An 18,433-nucleotide genomic window follows, 5' to 3' on the forward strand; every position below is an offset into this window, starting at 1 on the left:
AATAAATTGCTATAAATGTAAATTAATGTTCATACAATTTTTTTTTTATCACTTTTAAGTTTAGAGTGAATATATGAAATCCTCTCATTGCAATTTAAGTCACTTTGTGACTTTGTCACTAAAGTCAAAGGGGATTATTTACTTTTTTTTTTTCCTTTTTATGCAACTTTATAAACCACAGTGTGACACATATAAATCTGAATACCACTACAACTCTGTTGGATGCATTTTGTCTTCCTTTTTAATATTCAGTTATCTAAAAAAATCTTTAGATCGATCAGCATCATCTTCCCTCACGGATACCTTGTCACTGTGACGCCCTTAAAAGTGTAGTCACATTTAAGTGATTATTTATTTTATATATTATATATTTATATTATTTGCATCTGTATATATAATCTTTTTGCTTTAAATGGGTTATTGTATTGTATTGTGAAACATCCAGTCCGGTAGAGGGAGCAGTGCTAGGGGGCGGGCGCTATAAAGAGGCTTAGGTGGGCATCAGTAGATTAATCTCAGATGAATCTGAAACCTGAAACTGAAAACACTGTCTCACCGTGTCTTCTCTGTATCCTGCATCCAGGTGGGGAAATATGTGAAACTGTGCAAGTATACATGTTTCTAAAGCACTATAATAGGGTTATTTGAGTGTGTATATGCTTTGAAAGTGTTACGGTGTGTTATATGAGCCGCTATGGTCCTGTGTGTTGGTGGACGCTCAGCATCGGGCAGCGTTAGCTCCCGCAGCCCACTAACTACGCGCCTGACCGGCGCTCTTGCTTTATTTCTCCGCCGTTAGCATTAGCCACCGCCGCTCGCTAACCGCGCCTAGCCGGCGCTCCTGTTCCTGCTCCTGTTAGTCACCTCGCTCTGGCGTGAGATATACCCGCTCTTTAACCGTGTTTCAGTCCGTCGCTATCTCGTGTGTTGTCGCTGTAGTATTTGCTATCTCCGCTCTGTAATAGTGTCCGTTTGTCGCTATTTTCTCGTGTAGTTCTAATAGCATTAGTTACCGCGGCCTGCTAACTCTGCGCCTGGCCGACGCTATTGTTCTCTATTTTCTTCCCGCTAACACTAGTTAACTCATTGGAGTAATTACGCGCCTTGCTGCCGCCATTTCGCGCCTGTATTAAGCGGCACCAGCCATTTTGATTTTTCTGAAGAGTCCAGTTTAATGCTATTCTCTATTAAAGAGCCTGTTTGGCTTTGTTAGGTGAAGCTAGAGCCTCTGCCAACCACAGTATTGGGTTTATTACAGTTGAATAAGCTACAGTTTTTCATTTCTCTAATTAGTATTCCTGCTTTATTCAGTTATGTTCACGTTTATTACTTTGTTCAATTAAAAATACTCTAAGCAGATACACGTTTGAAAAAACTCAACTTAAAATGAGATTTAATTTAATTTAATTTGGTAAAGAAAAGGCTTTTCTGGGCAGTAAGTGTTTATTAAGAACTAGCACTGCAATAAATACAAACAGTAATAAAAAAAATACAATGATTTCACATCACCGTGATCCTTAACCCTCTATTGCATGAACAACTTTTTAAACATCATATATTTTTTTAATTGTGTTTTTGTGACTTCAAATTGGTTAAATAATTCAAATTAAAACAAAAATCATAAATTTTTTTGGGGGGGGTACTTGGTAATTTGTTGCCATATGGCAACAACGCGGGTTCGGTGAACATGTTCTAAGGATGAAAATGAAGACGTTTTAGCTGACTGATACAATACATGCAGAAAAACAGCTATTGAACTATCACTTTCCATAACAAACCATTTGCAAAAAATATTTTTTCTGATCAGGAAATTAATATATTTGTTAATATATCATATGAAAATGTGAAAATAGCATAATGTTAAGAAATTAAATATGTTTTCAAGTTAAAATCATATACCTATCTGCAAATACAGTGCCAGGTAACTCAATGGGAGCCCATTAGAATACATGTATAGAATGAATGTCACTGTATGCATGTTGTTGCCATATGGCAACAAATTCATTTTTGCCTTTTACAGAGAAAGTATAACTTTATATTTGGATTAAATGATAAAAAATGAAAGCTTACTTTCCCCAGATTTATGTTGAATTTTTTATGATCAAAATATGTCTTGAAGTTTGAAAACTAGCAATGTATAGGTTCCCACTTTGACGTGACCTTCACAGTGTGGCGCATCCACATGGAAAGGGTTGGCAAACAGGATTTCCTGATTAACTGATGTCATCAAACTGATAAATATTTCAAAAGTAAAGTCCCATTTTCACACACAATGGGAAAAGTGGTGGATATTATGTCATTCTCTATTGAAAATACTCATAAAAAGAATTTGTTGCCATATGGCAACAACATGCAATAGAGGGTTAAAACATCTAATCTCTCCTCATCTGAGTTATTTCAAGTTCTCATCATATCAACTCCTGGTTTGGTCAATTGTTAAATTTGGTAAATCAGGTGAGCTGCTGATGGAACTGAACATATACACATGCTGGCTGAGGGCATACAGTAGAAATCTGGAACTACACTTTGTTCTTCAGCTTGGCTCACATGATATAACATACTTAAGAATTCCTTGTTACTTTTTACTGTATGTATTATGTTTATTTGCATCTGTTCAAATCATATGTGGTGTTTTTTTTTAGGTAGAACACTCATATTGCTGAGATAAATTGATTAGTGCTTTGGTGCCTAAAACTAAAAATAAATCCTGTATATATTACTTCCATAATGTCCCAACAATTTCTGATTTGGGGTTCTAAAAGAGAAATGGACTACATTTAAACTTCTAAGCTAGATCTAAATTTCAATCCTCATAACCTGATTTGTCTTGATTTGAAGTACTACTTAGCTTTTAAACTGAAAAGCAGTGTGTGCACTGATACCTGTCTGCCCGGGTTAGCGCCTGGAGTGACCGGATATTCGGCTCTGTCTGCCCGGGTTAGCGCCTGGAGCGACCGTTCACCAGTTACTTAATGATAATCATAGTTTAAACTCTTGTAAGCTGATGAGCACCTCCTACCTAAATCGCTGCACATACCTGTTATGATTATTAAAGTTTTTTTGCAGAGCTAAAATTAAATTATTTATTCTCTGCAAGATCTGCAGGACGTCCATGGCTGTTTGAAATAATGAATTAAGTTGTCTGGCTAAGGCACGAATGCCGCCCGCAGTCTCTCCATTTCTAAAATAACGGAAATCTGTTGAAAATAAACAGGCAAAATAAAATAAAGGCAAGTGATTCCATCTGTCTATAGAGGAGGTAATTGAGTCTACCATACTATTGTAATTAACCCCAACAATGTCATTTATACATGGTACTATTCTAATCCCCAACTATGTAAAACATTCTACCTCTTTGAATTGGAAGGGATTCCTGGTACTGTTTCTTTCTTCTGAGTTCAGCAACATTAATGAAGACTTATCTTTATTTACTTTATATCCTGATATCTTTCCAAATGTGTTTATTAGTTCTGACAGAGCTGGGATAGATTTTTCCAGTTTTTCCAAAAAAAAGAATGACATCAGCAAATAGGGCAATTTTGTGTTCCTGTTGGCCTTTTGTTAAACCCATTATTTCTTTATGAGATCGCACCGCAATGGCAAATGGTTCAATCGCTAAAATAAATAATAAAGGGGACAAAGGGCACCCTTGTCTACATCCTCGGTTGATTTTAAATGGTTTAGATATAGCTCCATTTGTTTAATCTCTCCAAAATCTGCTCCTTACTTTATAAAAATGAGGGTATAAAACACCACTCATCATAAAATTCCTAGACCAGGTGTGATCCAAAGCCATTTTATTAATATATTAGATTATTACAAGTCAATCACACAAGTAAACACTGCACAGAGGGAAGCGAAAAAACAGCTCTGCAGTCTCGCTTTGTTGATCAGTGAAAGAGGCAGCGTCCGTTCCCAGCATCGAAGTTATGTACTCTCGCCGTCTAGCTATGTACTCTCGCAGTATAACTTACTGTAATTACGGGAATTAGTTTCTCCGTTCTGCATCGCCATCGCCTTCGCCTCTGTAAAAAGATTAGGTTTGGGTTTACGGTGTTTAACCTAATTAACTTCTCGTGAGCACAAATGTGGAACTCGCAAGCAAAAACAAAGGGAATCGTGTACGCGCTGAACAGAATATTGTTCTCGAGCGAATTACCAGTTTGTGTGGAGTTTTCAATGGGGGGTAGTTCTGGTTCACCTAAACTGATCAGGGCTCAGAGTTACCTCCCTCAGCGAATACTATTGGCTGATGTTTCCAAGGTTTGTAACGGACCCCCTTCCCCCGGAGACGGAGAAAGAAGGACAGCAGGAGAGTTAGCTAGCTGGCTATGCTAACATCCAAACAACCCGCTCTCCGGCCCTGCCTGCCCGTGTTAGGGGCGTGCAGGACGTCCATGGCTCCCTGATAAAATGTGTGTAAATGTCTGGCTAAGGCACGAGCGGGTTGTTTGGGGTGTTAGCATAGCCAGCTAGCTAACTCTCCTGCTGTCCTTCTTTCTCCGGCTCCTAGGCGGTCCGTCATAAACCCTGACAATATCAGCCAATAGCACTCGCTGAGGGAGGCGACCCTGACCCCTGAACAATAAATATATTATCTATTAGAGAAAATCTCATGAATGTGTGGTTTAACAATAACATTTTGTTCATTCACCAGTTATTATAATCATAGTTTAAACTCTTGCAAGCTAATGAGCACTTCCTACCTAAATCGCTGCACATACCTGTTATTGTTATTGTTAAAAATATTTAGCAGAGCAACAATTAAATTGCTCATTCTCTGCAGAATCTGCAGGACGTTCATGGCTGTTTGTATTAATACATTTAGTTGCCTGGCTAAGGCACGAATGCCGCCCGCAGTCTCTCCATTTCTAAAATAACGGAAATCTGTTGAAAATAAACAGCTTAACCCCTCTCCACAGCCCCCTGTAATAATAAATATTACAATAAAACATGTTAGCAAATTGTTATTTTACTAAGAATTTTTTGTTTTTGTTGTTATTATTATTATTATTATATAATGCAATAAAATATGAATGTGAAAAAAAAATAAAATATAAAATTATCAGCCTTTCAAAGACAAGCGCTTTTATGATGATTACTGATTTACAAACCTAATTTCTCACCTCATGAGCTGTTACTTTGGAACAATAAATGTGTTATGTATAAATCTCATGAATATGTGGTTTAACAATAACATTTTGTTCATTCATCAGTTACAGTTACTAATATCCATAGTCTATTTCTTAGTAAAATAACAGATCATCCATTAAACATAAGTTCGCAAATTAATATTTGGTTGTATATGTTCCATTCTTGCTATACAAGGCCACAGCTTGCTAGGTCAATGTTGAGTATATATATTTTTTAAATAATCACTGTTAAAAAAATGATCTGTTTGTGGCTTTGCCACCCCAAATTAACACATTTCTAGCAGGTCACAGATATGCTGGGTATTGAAGTACAGTATTTGGATATTAAGGTTTGCACTAGTATATGTTGAAGTAACAAAAAATGAACTTTTAAATGTATTTTTTTTTTCACTCAGCATGGCCAAAAGTGTATATATGGTATACTGTATATTTTAAATGTAAATTAATGTTCATACATTTTTTTTTTATCACTTTTAAGTTTAGAGTGAATATATGAAATCCTCTCATTGCAATTTTGTCACTAAAGTCAAAGGGGATTATTTACTTTTTTTTTTTTTCCTTTTTATGCAACTTTATAAACCACAGTGTGACACATATAAATCTGAATACCACTACAACTCTGTTGGATGCATTTTGTCTTCCTTTTTAATATTCAGTTATCTAAAAAAATCTTTTAGATCAAACAGCATCATCTTCCCTCACGGATACCTTGTCACCTTTGTGACGACCTCCCCCACCTGCTCTAAGGATGGTTTGTCCCAGAGGTTGGACCAAGGGAAGTTAGGTGGTGTGAGTTAATTGGTTGCAACTGATAGTAATTAGTGAGAGTACATAGGCTCTCTGGAGTTGAGCTCTCACTCTCTTGTTTTCCCCCTTCACCACCATGCCTCTCAAAATTGTTCTGCTTTTGTCTCTCTTTCAGGAGTCATGGATTCCCATGTTTAAACAGCTGACCAGTTCTTCTTTTTAATACTTCTCCCCTAGACATTTTGATCTTTTTTTCTATTTTTGATAAATAAATAAAGCATTTTATATTTGCTACTAGTTTGTTGTCCTCCCTTTCTTTATGTTGCGATCCTGGAACGAGCTGGGTCGTAACATAAATTGGGTGCTCGTTAGTCGTGGGCGATATGTATCGTTTGCGAAATTATCGTGAATGTTGATTTGACGATTTGTAATTTTGTAAAAAAAAAAATTTTAATCGCCAAAAATTAATAAACTGCATCGTATTTTAAGGCTATTTATATATTTATACATATACATAATGTAAGTAAAAACAACTGATTAACTAAACTCAGAGTGCGTTGTGTATAAAGTAGAGACCTGCACCCGCTGGACCCAATGCATAGTAGTGCAGCGCAGGGCAAATTTTGAAAGCTCATTGCGGGCGGGTGAGGCAGACGGAAAGTCTCGGAAAGCTAACCCTAGCTGCTCTTCCTTTCGTTAAGCTGGTTCTGGTTAAGCTGGTGCTTTGCCAGTCGTTACATTGTTGTTTGTTTTTTTCTTGGTTTCTGGGTGATTTATTGTATTTGGTGTCGTCGTCCAGACGCAGTGTATTTACTTTATTATTTACTTATTTATTGTTTTCCTACTTTTGTGTGACGTTTTTATTTTTCATCTTTTGCAATTCGTTAGATTATAGTTTCGTTAGTATTTTGGGTTTAGATTAGTTTGTTTGTTTTCTAATTTTATTTGTTTTTGCGATTTATTATTCATTTATTTTCCTTAAAGAGAGGGCCTTGGCCTGTGTCTTGTGTCTTGGCCTGCATGCCCTGTTTGCTTTCAGTTGTGTTTGCTTTCAGTTGTGTTTGCTTTATTGTGGCGTTTATTTGTTTGGGTCTGTAGGTGGGTTTTGTTTAGTTACTTCTTTTTTTTAGTTCTAATTGTTTACTTTTTAGTTTGTTTTGTGTAAGAATTTATTTATTTTGGTTAAATATTTCTGTTTATTTGAATATTTTGTCATTGCAGCTAGCTTAGTGATGTGTTCAGCTAAGTACATCACTTTTAATTCCTCAAGCCAATGACAAGAACTGCCTTGAGCAGTAACGCGAACGTCGGAATCATGCGGGAATTGCGGGTGGGAGTGGGACTGAAAATCATATTTTTTTGCGGGAGCAGGACTGGAAATGCTGTCCCGCGCAGGTCTCTAGTATTAACACTCCCTGTCCCGCCGGCGGGCCAGAAAAATATCATAATTCATATCTGGCTGTGTTTGAGTAAGTATAGGCTCAATATAGACACCCAATATGCCATTTTAAAGCTAAGAATCTCTACTTTTCAGTCACATTTAGCTGTATTTCGTTTTAGAGCTGAAAGCGTGCGCTAGACGGTCCAGTTTGTGATAAAAACACGCTCTTTGATCCGCCCGGGGTACCTGCAGAACACCCCCCACACCCAAACAGAGCGAATCAGCACCTACCTGAGAGCACTGGCTTCAGAATCCACCCAACCATCAGAAAATCCATCAATCCAGTCCCCAATAATCCCCATTTATGTCTGAGAAGCGCTCTTATAAATCCGACGCAGATTAAAACTATTGGAAACTCCAGCGCTGTGTTCTGAGACTTTCCCTTTGTTCTGGAGCGATCAAACTGCGCATGCGTGTTACCATGGTAGTTGGGCAGACTGAGAGCCCCCCTCTGCCCCCCTACATTCTGTCAGCCAATCAGGTGGCTAGTTATGTGGGACAGAGGTGAAGCCCGCTCTGAAACCGGACACTCTGAGAGCGCTCCCCCCTCCCTCTGGAAAATCTGCTCCAGCGGGTCTATTCTATAGGGAGAGAACAGGCTGAGAGACCTTCTTTATTGCGAAATAAGTTATAAAATTAATAGTTTTTATTCTTCTAAAGTTTCCAGTCCTTTTCAGAAAGAAAGGACCATCCCAGGTTCAGATCTCTATCATATCTAGGGAGCAGTTTATAATTTTACATGGTGATTTTAAAACTTCTAATAGCAGAATATTGAGCTACTAAAACACTTCATCCACATAAATATATCATTTTATGGATCTAAAAATAGAAATAGAAAATCTGAAAAGCGCCTAAAAATGTCCTGTTTTTTTTTACCATATTTTATTACATATTACATGTTCAATTGAATACTTTTTTTAGAATAGTTTTGTATTTTTTGGAAAATATCGTCAAAATATCGTTATCGCAAAAATCCAAAAAAATATCGAGATATTTTTTTTTGCCCATATCGCCCACCCCTAGTGCTCGTCCAAGATACTTTTTATGGTCCTTTGGAAGAATTTGAATTCGGTCTACTGATCATGCTGTTTAAATGGGATCCAGCAGAGAGACAACTGGGTGAGTCATGTTTGAGTGTTCTTTCTTTTGTTTACTTTAGTTATTAGGAGTAACTCTGGTTAGTTAGGGTGTTCCAACTGAGCTAGTCTCTAGCTCTTTCTTCGGAGCACTGTTTATTATTTTGCTTTGTTATTTTGCCTTTATTATTTTTGGAGGTAATCCTGGGTGGAGACTTGGTTCTCTGTTGGGGGTACGCACTCAAGCTTCTGGTTCTAGTTATGGGACCAGTAGTAATGAGGTTCAGCGTTTAAAGTGGCCTCGAGCCTGGTAAGCCTCTGAAGACTAGCAAGGTTTAGTTAGATTATTTTTGTTAGGTATGTTAGGTCCAGAGTTACTCTAAACTAGTAGTAAGAACACTCAAATACCCATTGGTTGGGTTGTTTTTTTTCTCTTCTCTTCCTTTTTGGGAGAGGGTGTGTGAATAGATTTGGGGAAACATTTGTTTGTAGCAGTAATATGGCCTGTGTTTTGGTAGTAGTAACCTTAACCTGTATTTTGTAGTGGGAGTATTGCCAACTTCTGTTTAGTCACTGGAGCCTTTGGAGGGGTTTACTGTAGATGTGACTTGTTGGTAATTTGTTAACTCTGCTATAAATTTTAGGTTTGTTGATTTAGGTTATTTTGGTTCTGTAGATTTTCTAACCTTGTTATTTGAGCTTTTAATACAATAACATGTTTAGGGAGTGTTGTAAGCCTGGTAGTTTAACTTTTGTGTGTTCAGATTAAGTAGCAGTGACTTTTGTCTTGCAAGATTTTGTTGATAATCCCTCTGAGGAGCAGCTAGAAGAATGTACAAAGGATCAGTTATTGCAGATTGGACAGCATTATGGCATTGAATTTACTAGCCAGGATAAAAAGTTAAAGGACTCTCTCTTTAAAGTGGTAAAAAACTATTTTATTAGAGAAGGGAGTTTTTATTAAATTAGCTAAACAAAGTGCAGGAAGTTTGCTTACCTCTGTAAGTAGTCAGGAGGGTTAACTAAAAATGAAAGCTGTCTTAACAGGAAAAACAGTTACAAGTAGATGCAGCTAAACTCATAAGTGATCGTGAGGCCCAATCTCGTAAGGAGAAGGAAATAGAAAGAGAGTTTGAGATAAAAAAGTTGGAGCTGCAGCTAACCCTAAGGAAGCTGGAGATAGAAATGCAGTTGAAAGAAAAGGATTTTGAGTTAAAGAAACTAGAGCTAGAACTGGCAGTTAAACAAGGGGTATCAATGGATTTACCTAGTGCTATAGCTACACCAGTGATTACACCACCAATAGAACCAGCTTTAGGGGCTGTGTCACCATCAGAGCCAGTTTTTGACCTCAGTAAATATATCAAAATGGTTCCACCATTTATTGAGAGAGATGTGGAGAAATATATTTTTTCCACTTTGAGCGTGTTGCTACTTCACTACGTTGGTCTAAAGAGGTTTGGCCTCTGTTGTTGCAGTGTGTTTTGAGGGACACTGGGGCTGCCCAGTCCTTTTTGCTAGAGGGTGTCTTGCCTCTGTCTAATAATACAGCTACTGGTACACAAGTGCTAGTTAGAGGTATTGAGATGAGTTTCATTGAAGTGCCTTTACATTAGGGCTGGACCCGAATATTCGGGTATTCGGATATTCGTTCGTTGAGTAGGTATTCGGTTTTTAATTTTGGTATTCGGATATTTGTTTTTTTTCTCCTTTCCAGAGTTCCACCTCACTCTAACCACTTCTGTTCTCGTAAATTTGAAGCATTAAATGTAGTTTATTTAATTTATATTAGGAACGTGGGCGGGAGCGGCAGAAATGTGTATGTGGCGGGCGGGCGCGGGATTAAAAGAAGCAATTTTTTTGCGGCGCGGTAACGAGACAGAAACGTGGGAGCGTGGAAGAGTGGGTTTAAAAATCAGTCTCGCGCAGACCTCTATTATACATGATAAAAAAAATGCAGGCTCTTCGAAACTGATTTATATAATAAAACGTAAGGGGTAATGTGGCAACAGTAGGGGCTAAATTGGTTACAAAAGCCTGGCCTACAAAAATGATGTCTGAACGAATTTCCTCTTATCTAATATAATTTAAAATGGTTTAAAAATATAAAATAATTTCTAAGCAAACGAAATATTTAATATTGAGCTTATAGCCCAAGTGCAAAAATACAAAATCAGTAATACGGCTATGCCCTGCACAATCCTTAAACCGAAATAGACCAAGTACAATAACGTCATTAACAATGACTTTCCTCTACTCTAATATAATTTAACATGGATTAAAAATATAAAATAATTTCTAAACAAACGAAATATTTAATATTGAGCTTATAGCCCAAGTGCAAAAATACAAAATCAGTAATATGCCCTGCACAATCCTTTAACCGAAATAGACCAAGTACAGTTTACAATGACTGTCCTCTAATATAATCAACAATGTTTAAGAATATAAAATACTTCCTGAACAAACGTTTTTTTTGTTTGTTTTTTTAAGCAAATAGCCTAAGTGTGAAAACACAAACAGCAATTTACTGGGCTGGCTTGCGCAGCGGAGAAACCGTGCAGCAGCAGCCTCCTAGCCTGCTTACGCAGCGGATAAGCCGCGGTGTGGGGCAGCAGAAATTCCGGGATGAAAACACAAAGAAATCTGGGCTTAAAACACAGAAAAAATATGGGGTGAAAACACAAAAATCCGGGATAAAAACACCAAAAATCCGGGGTGAATATGTCTCGTCGGTCAGAGCAAATTGAACATTTTTCAGTGGATTAAAGGGGCCGTGATTTGCTTTTTTTTTTTTTTTTTTTTTTTTTACCTCTTTTTTTAAAAACGAATATTCGAATATTCGCTTCGAATCAGTGCCGAATATCCGGAGCTCAAAAAACGCTATTCGGGCCAGCCCTACTTTACATAGAATTCACCTTTCCTCTAAGCTAGTGTCTGGGGATGTTACTGTTGGAGTGCGCTCGTCCTTTCCTATACCTGGTGTTGCATTCATTTTGGGGAATGACTTGGCAGGGGGTAGTGTTTGGGAGAAGTCTGATGTTGGGGCCTTGCCCATTGTGACTTCTGTGCCTCTTGTGTCTGACTATTTGGATGAGTGTGGTCAGAAATTTCCCACCGTATTCCCAGTTTGTGCTGTAACTCGGAAAATGGCCAGACAACAGGTTGTAGGTGAGGATTTAGATTTATCTCTTGCAGACACATCCATTGCTACTATGGATTCTGAGGAACATGGAGGTAGTGGATTTGTTATAAAGTCAGAGGTGGAGAAAAATGAGCAGTGTTTGGTCCTAGAGGATATAAATGCTACCAGTTCTCTTGGTGACTCTGAAGGTGTAGTGAGGGAGAGCCAGTTTGACATTAAGGATAAGCTGTCTGAGAATTTTTTTTATCTTTGCTAAATGTTTCACGTGACGAGTTGATTAGAGACCAAGCAAATGACAGGTCTCTTGAGAAACTGTTTTCTTTAGCAGGGTCTGAGGAAAAGCAGGATAAAGAATCTTCTTCCCGTTATTTTTCTTCAGCATGGTTTGCTGTGTAGGAAATGGAACTTTGAGAGAGATTCCTTCTGCTCTGTAGTTGTTCAGGTTGTGGTACCATCTAAGTTCAGGAAAGCAATGTTGGAATTGAGTCATAATGGATTAGCTGGACATTTGGGTGTTCGTAAAACCTATGATCGGATTGCACGTCAATTCTTTTGGCCTGGTTTGAAGAAAGATGTGGCTGCTTTTATTAAAACTTGTCAACTTACTGGGAAGCCTATCCAGACAGTTCCTACTGCCCCTCTGCAGCCTATTCCTGTCATCTCTACTCCTTTTGAACATTTAGTAGTAGACTGTGTTGGTCCTCTGCCCCGTTCTAAGGCGGGACATGTTTATTTGATGACTTATGTGTCAGTCTACACGGTACCCTGTAGCTTATCCACTACGCTCAATAACTGCTAGAAATATCCTTAAAGCTTTGACGAACTTCATGTCTGTGTTTGGAATCCCAAAGGTCATCCAGTCTGACCAAGGGTCCAACTTTATGTCCCGGCAGTTTTCTTAAGGCTCTTAAACTACTTAGAATCCAACACAATATCTCTAGTGCTTATCACCCACAAAGTCAGGGAGTCCTTGAGGGATTTCATCAGACTTTGAAGTCACTATTGAGGTCCTATTGTGTTGAGCTCGATGGTGTCTGGGAGGAAGGTCTTCCTTGGCTGTTGCTCTCCATTCGTGAGGTAGTTCAGGAGAACATGGGATTTAGTCCCAATGAACTTGTTTGCGCACAATGTTCGTGGTCCCATGGCTGTTTTGGCAGCTGAGTGGGGTAGTGACTCTGTACCAGAAAATGTTGTGGACTATGTGAGGGGATTCCAACGACGCTTGTATGAAGCTTGTGCTGCTGCCCAGCGGAAGTTGAGTAAAGCTCAGGGAAAGATGCAGAGGTTGTTTAATCGGAAAGCCAGCAGCGTAATTTTCAGCCTGGAGATCAGGTTTTGGCTTTACTTCCTCTTTCTTACAGTCCTTTCCAAGCTAAATTTATGGGTCCCTATACAGTTATGAAAAGCCTGAGAGATAACAACTATTTGATCAAAACTCCTGATCGAAAAAGAAGTTTCAGGTTTATCACGTTAATTTATTGAAACCCTATTTCTCACCTGTACTGAGTCCTGTGAATTGTGCAATGGTTACACATCTGCAGTTAGACAACCAGTCACATTCTTCACAATCGTCACCTGGCAATTTTAGTGAGAAGGAACAGGGATGTGGTGATCTTGTCAGTCCCCCAGAGTTTGATTGTGTTAATTGTCCCTCTCATGGGATTATTGAGGGGCGTCTCAAGAATTCTGAAGTACTAGCTAACTTGCCTCAGTGTCTCTCTCACTTGACAGATCAGGAAAGGAAAGATATTGTCAAGTTGGTGGAAGCTTTTCCTTCCCTTTTCCCTGACATACCTACTCACACCACTGTCATTGAACATGATATTGATATCGGTTCCTCACAGTCTGTAAAACAGCATGCTTATCGGGTAAATCCAAGGAAACGTGAGTTGTTGAGTAAGGAAGTGGACTATTTGTTGGCTCATGATTTTGCTGAACCCAGTAGTAGTGCTTGGAGTTCTCCATGCTTGTTGGTGCCAAAGCCAGATGGCACGTACCGTTTTTGTACAGACTACAGGAGATTAAACTCAGTCACTAAGCCAGATTGTTATCCTTTACCCCGAATTGATGATTGTGTAGATCGGGTTGGGTCTGCTGCCTTCATAAGCAAGTTGGACTTGTTAAAGGGGTATTGGCAGGTGCCATTAACACCACGTGCTAGGGAGCTGTCTGCATTTATAACGCCTGATAACTTCCTACAGTACAAGGTTATGCCTTTTGGGGTTCGGAATGCGCCTGCTACCTTTCAACGCCTTATGAACCAGGTCTTGGTTGGGTTAAAGGGGTGTGAGGCTTACCTAGATGATGTGGTCCTTTACAGTTCTAGCTGGCAAGAACATCTGGGTCAGATAAAATAACTTTTTGCACGTTTGGCACAGGCAAACTTGACTGTGAATCTTGCAAAATGTGAATTTGGGAGGGCCACCGTGACTTATTTGGGTAAGATAGTGGGGCAGGGACAGGTACGACCTGTTGCTGCGAAAGTGGAAGCCATCTGTAATTTTCCTGAGCCCAGAAACCGCAGGGAGTTGCGCAGATTCTTGGGTATGGTTGGGTATTACAGGGATTTTTGTCAGAACTTTGCTACCATGGTTGAACCACTAACAAATCTTTTGAGTCCCAAGGTTCTTTTCCAGTGGGGGGAGAGGCAACAGCGAGCCTTTAGTGGTGCCAAGGACCTGCTTGTGAGTGCTCCTGTACTAGCTGCTCCAAACTTTGCTGAACCTTTCAAACTTGCTGTGGACGCCAGTGATTATGGTGCAGGTGCCGTTCTTATCCAGGTAAGTCCGGATGGTTTAGAACATCCGGTCTGTTACTTTTCAAAAAAGTTCAATAGTCATCAAAGTGCTTGTTGTACTGTGGAGAAGGAGGCACTTGCCCTAATCCTGTCTGTCCAACATTTTGAGGTTTATTTGGGTTCCTCATCTAGTCCAATCATTGTGTACACTGATCATAATCCTCTAGTGTTTATTGATCGAATGCGAAACCAAAACCAGAGGATTATGCGCTGGAGTTTAATTCTTCAGCCTTTTACTTTGTCCCAGAGGTTGGACCAAGGGAAGTTAGCGTGGTGTGAGTCTTAATTGGTTGCAACTGATAGTAATTAGTGAGAGTACATAGGCTCTCTGGAGTTGAGCTCTCACTCTCTTGTTTTCCCCCTTCACCACCATGCCTCACAAAATTGTTCCGCTTTTGTCTCTCTTTTAGGAGTCCTGGATTCCCATGTTTAAACAGCTGACCAGTTCTTCTTTTTAATACTTCTCCCCTAGACATTTTGATCTTTTTTTCTATTTTTGATATATAAATAAAGTATTTTATATTTGCTACTAGTTTGTTGTCCTCCCTTTCTTTATGTTGCGATCCTGGAACGAGCTGGGTCGTAACACCTTCAAGTGACAATGACCTCTTCAGTCAACGCTCCAGAAACAGACCTGTTCATAACTTCAGAGATGGGAGCCCACCTACCACAGTGTTTTCTGAGGCTGAGGCTGCAAAAGAGGTACTTTTGCAAATTGTATAAATCAATTGCTCAACACCATCAGTAAACTTTGGGTGGATGTGTGTAGGACCAAACTGAAAAGAAAAAGCCATAAACAGGGAATAATGCAGTAAATTACCGGCAGAAGTACACAAACCAGTTACAGCACATGGATTTTGTTTGCTCTAAAAGTCACTGTCAAGTTGCTCATTGCAGCAAATTCCATGATTGTCATTTATTTCTGAATTGTACAGTGAATTTTTTTTCTTGTGTAAATTGAATAGGTGGTAGAAAATGCCTTGGTTATAAAACCTGGAGGTCAGGATGTCCTTGAAGAGTACAAGGCAGAGAAATCCCTGAATCATCGAACCCGGAGACAGCTTGTCAACATATTGACTAGCCATATGACTGAGATGCATGGGTAAGTGCGTCTTAAACTCTTAAAACATTTTTAGACTGAAGTGTTTTATATGATCTGTAAATGTAATGATTTTATTTAAATTGATGACATTTAATTAGTGCCCTGTAGCCTGTAGTAGGACATGTTTTCTTAAACATTAATTTAGCTGTAAAGGAGGATTCCATCCCGTAAACAGAAGGAGAAATATGCCCTGGGGATCATTACGCTCTTTCCTTCACTGAAAGATCCTTTTTCTCCAAAGGGCAATGTAAGTTTAAAAAAAGAACTTACTTTCAGAAATTATACCAGTTTTACATAGAGACACAAAGGTATGTGTCATCGGGGGGAAAAACCACGCCCCTCAAGGTGAAATCGTTGAGCTCAGTTTGAATAGAGGTAAATAGGAAATTGACTTGTAATGTAACAATAGATAACAGACACCAGGCAGGCCTTGCTAGTTAACATTATCTGTGGTCAAAATGTTCAAATCTATTAGGCTGCTTCTTATCAACACTTCTCTATCACTCTCAAAGTATTAGGTATAGTTGCACTATTCCATACTAGTAGTACTATTACCATTATTCTCGCTATTCTTTATCACTCTGAATTAATATTGCAGGTTAATAGCCTAAATAAACAAAAGGGGTACCAAGAGCTTTATACTTGACAACCTAATCAACAATTTAATTTAATTTATCAACAGTTGAGTTTTTACTAGATGTCAATCGATTAAAAAAAATAATTGTCAGATTTCTGGGATTCTGTGATCACAAAAATTCACACTTTCTTTTTCTTTAAACTAAGCTTTTAATACTGGGCATTTAAATTGAATTAGTGTTAGTTGCTTAAAATATAAAATAATAAATATTTTTTTTATTCTGGGTTTTTCTCTGTATAGTTGGCAGTGAGACAGTAATAATGGTGGTGTGCTGTTTAGGCCTGGCAGACTAGATCCTACTGAGTTTAGCGGAGAGCTTTAATGGGGGAAAGAATAAATTTCAGCTTAAATAAAAGTAACTGACAATTCAAACTCAACAGTAGGGGTGGGCAATGTTATATCGTATACAATATATCGTGACACAGAAATATCATGATATTAAAAATCCATATCATGATAATAGGGCTGTTCTCTCTTAAAAGTAGTCTATTATTTAACCCCACAGGAGCCTGCAGAGAGGGAAAGGGTGAAGAAGGAGCTGCAGGAAAGGGTGGAGCGGGAGCTGCGATACAAGATGAAACAGGAGCTGAAAGAGAGGATAGAGCGGGAGGAGAGGCAGAGAAAGGAACAAGAGAAACGGTAGCTGAGAGAGAAGCAGCAGAGGCAGCTAAAGACTCTGGGTTATTGTGTGCTGGGAGGAGTTTTGGTGAGCGCTGCTGCAGTTCTGTATACACTGTTTTACTAGTATTGCTGAATTAGTTTAATTAACTAGGGAGAAAAGTGCATGAAGGAACGTTAAAAGTTGGCTTGGAAATGCGCACTAAACCCACCCTCGAACTCCAGTCTGCTGCTGAATAGAATAATGGCATATTTTGCCGAATTGGTAGCGTTTCCAGACTGCACGCCCTGGCAGTGCTCTCTCCCCACGACGGAGAAACTTTATGAACCCACCGAGCCAAGCTGAGACTGCACGCCCCAGCAGTGCTCTCTGGAGTTAGCTTAGCCTCGGCTTCCCTTTCCGAAATAAAAGTCAAAGTATTTCTCTGTGAGGCAAATAAGGCCTGCTCTTAAAAATAATGAAAAATTAATAACAAAATTTAATAATAACAGAAAAAATAAATATGAAATTGGAAAATAACCAACTAAACTAAGCCCATTAAAATCTAATCTAACGAATTTCAAAAGATCAAAAATTAAAAACTCAGCAAAAGAGTAGAACAATAAAGTAAAGTAATATTACAAAAATAATAATAATAATAATAATAATAATAATAATAATAATCTGCATGACTGACCCGCTGGCCGCTGCATGAACTCGGGCCCTGTCAGGTTCGGCGGAAGAAAATGGTCTGTTTTAATGTAACAAATCACAGTGTGATCTTTGTGATTGTTCACCAGTTACAGCTCAGCTGCGCGTTTAAAGCTCAAGGCATGAATTAATCGGTGCACTGCGTGCTCGCGCGGGATTTGGCGCGTCTGTCAAGCAAGCTAATGGACAGTTTTGGGGGCAGAGATAAAGACGTACAGCACGTACATCTCAGATTTTTAGTTTAATGCTCTACTAAATTAATGTGGATTTAATTGGAAAATAACCAACCAATCTAAGCTCAAAATGCTAAAGGAGGAGCAGAGGCAGCTTGACGGTTCTAGTGAAATAAATGTAAAGAATGATGTCTGAATGAATTTCCTCTAATCTAATATAATTTAACGTGGTATTTTCTAAACAAACTACTGACATTATGATAGTAGAATATCATAGCAAATCAATTATACCCTTTTAAAGTCAACTATTAAATAAATAATAGAAACTTTATCACCTACCGCAGTCCACACTGTGTTGTGTGTATTGAGTCAGTTTTTGAAGCATTGGTCATTGCATCACTGGCTAAAATACTGTTCACTGTTATATATGTGAACAAAACATACAAATTAACACAATAGACAATATCTTGACTATCAAAAATGATTGAGATCATGATTCATTCAAATATTGTCTTTAAAATGGTACCATTTCCTATGATATTCTATTACTACTATATTCTAATTAAACTTCTACCATGTGGTAATGTGATAAATCACTGTGCGGATTCTAAGAGATGTACCGTATCGGTACTGCACTGTCCTGTCTTTAAATTGTCTCGTCTTTTGTATTTATTGTATTTATTTTTATTTAGTGTTATAATTTTATAATTTCATGTTGCACTGTCGTCACTCCTGCACTTTGTTGTCTATTGCTTGTTGTTCTATGTTGCACCATGGTTCCGGAGGAACGTAATTTCATCACACTGTGTACCTGTACTCAGATGTAATGACAATAAAAGCCTCTTGACTTGTC

General features: G+C 38.5%; 1 protein-coding gene and 1 long non-coding RNA gene across 11 annotated transcripts in view; one reads left to right on the forward strand and one right to left on the reverse strand.

Annotated features, from left to right (window-relative positions):
• Nucleotides 1–18,433, reverse strand: part of si:ch211-107m4.1 (heterogeneous nuclear ribonucleoprotein U-like protein 2) — a 129,356-nt gene that overhangs the window by 94,254 nt on the left and 16,669 nt on the right. The window lies entirely within an intron of this gene.
• On the forward strand, nucleotides 6,377–18,431 carry LOC111197042 (uncharacterized). Its single transcript, XR_002652325.2, has 3 exons — nucleotides 6,377–15,061; nucleotides 15,325–15,461; nucleotides 16,604–18,431. It is a non-coding gene; the product is annotated as an uncharacterized LOC111197042 (long non-coding RNA).

This window comes from Astyanax mexicanus, chromosome 2, assembly GCF_023375975.1.
Source record: "Astyanax mexicanus isolate ESR-SI-001 chromosome 2, AstMex3_surface, whole genome shotgun sequence".
NCBI lineage: Eukaryota > Metazoa > Chordata > Actinopteri > Characiformes > Acestrorhamphidae > Astyanax > Astyanax mexicanus.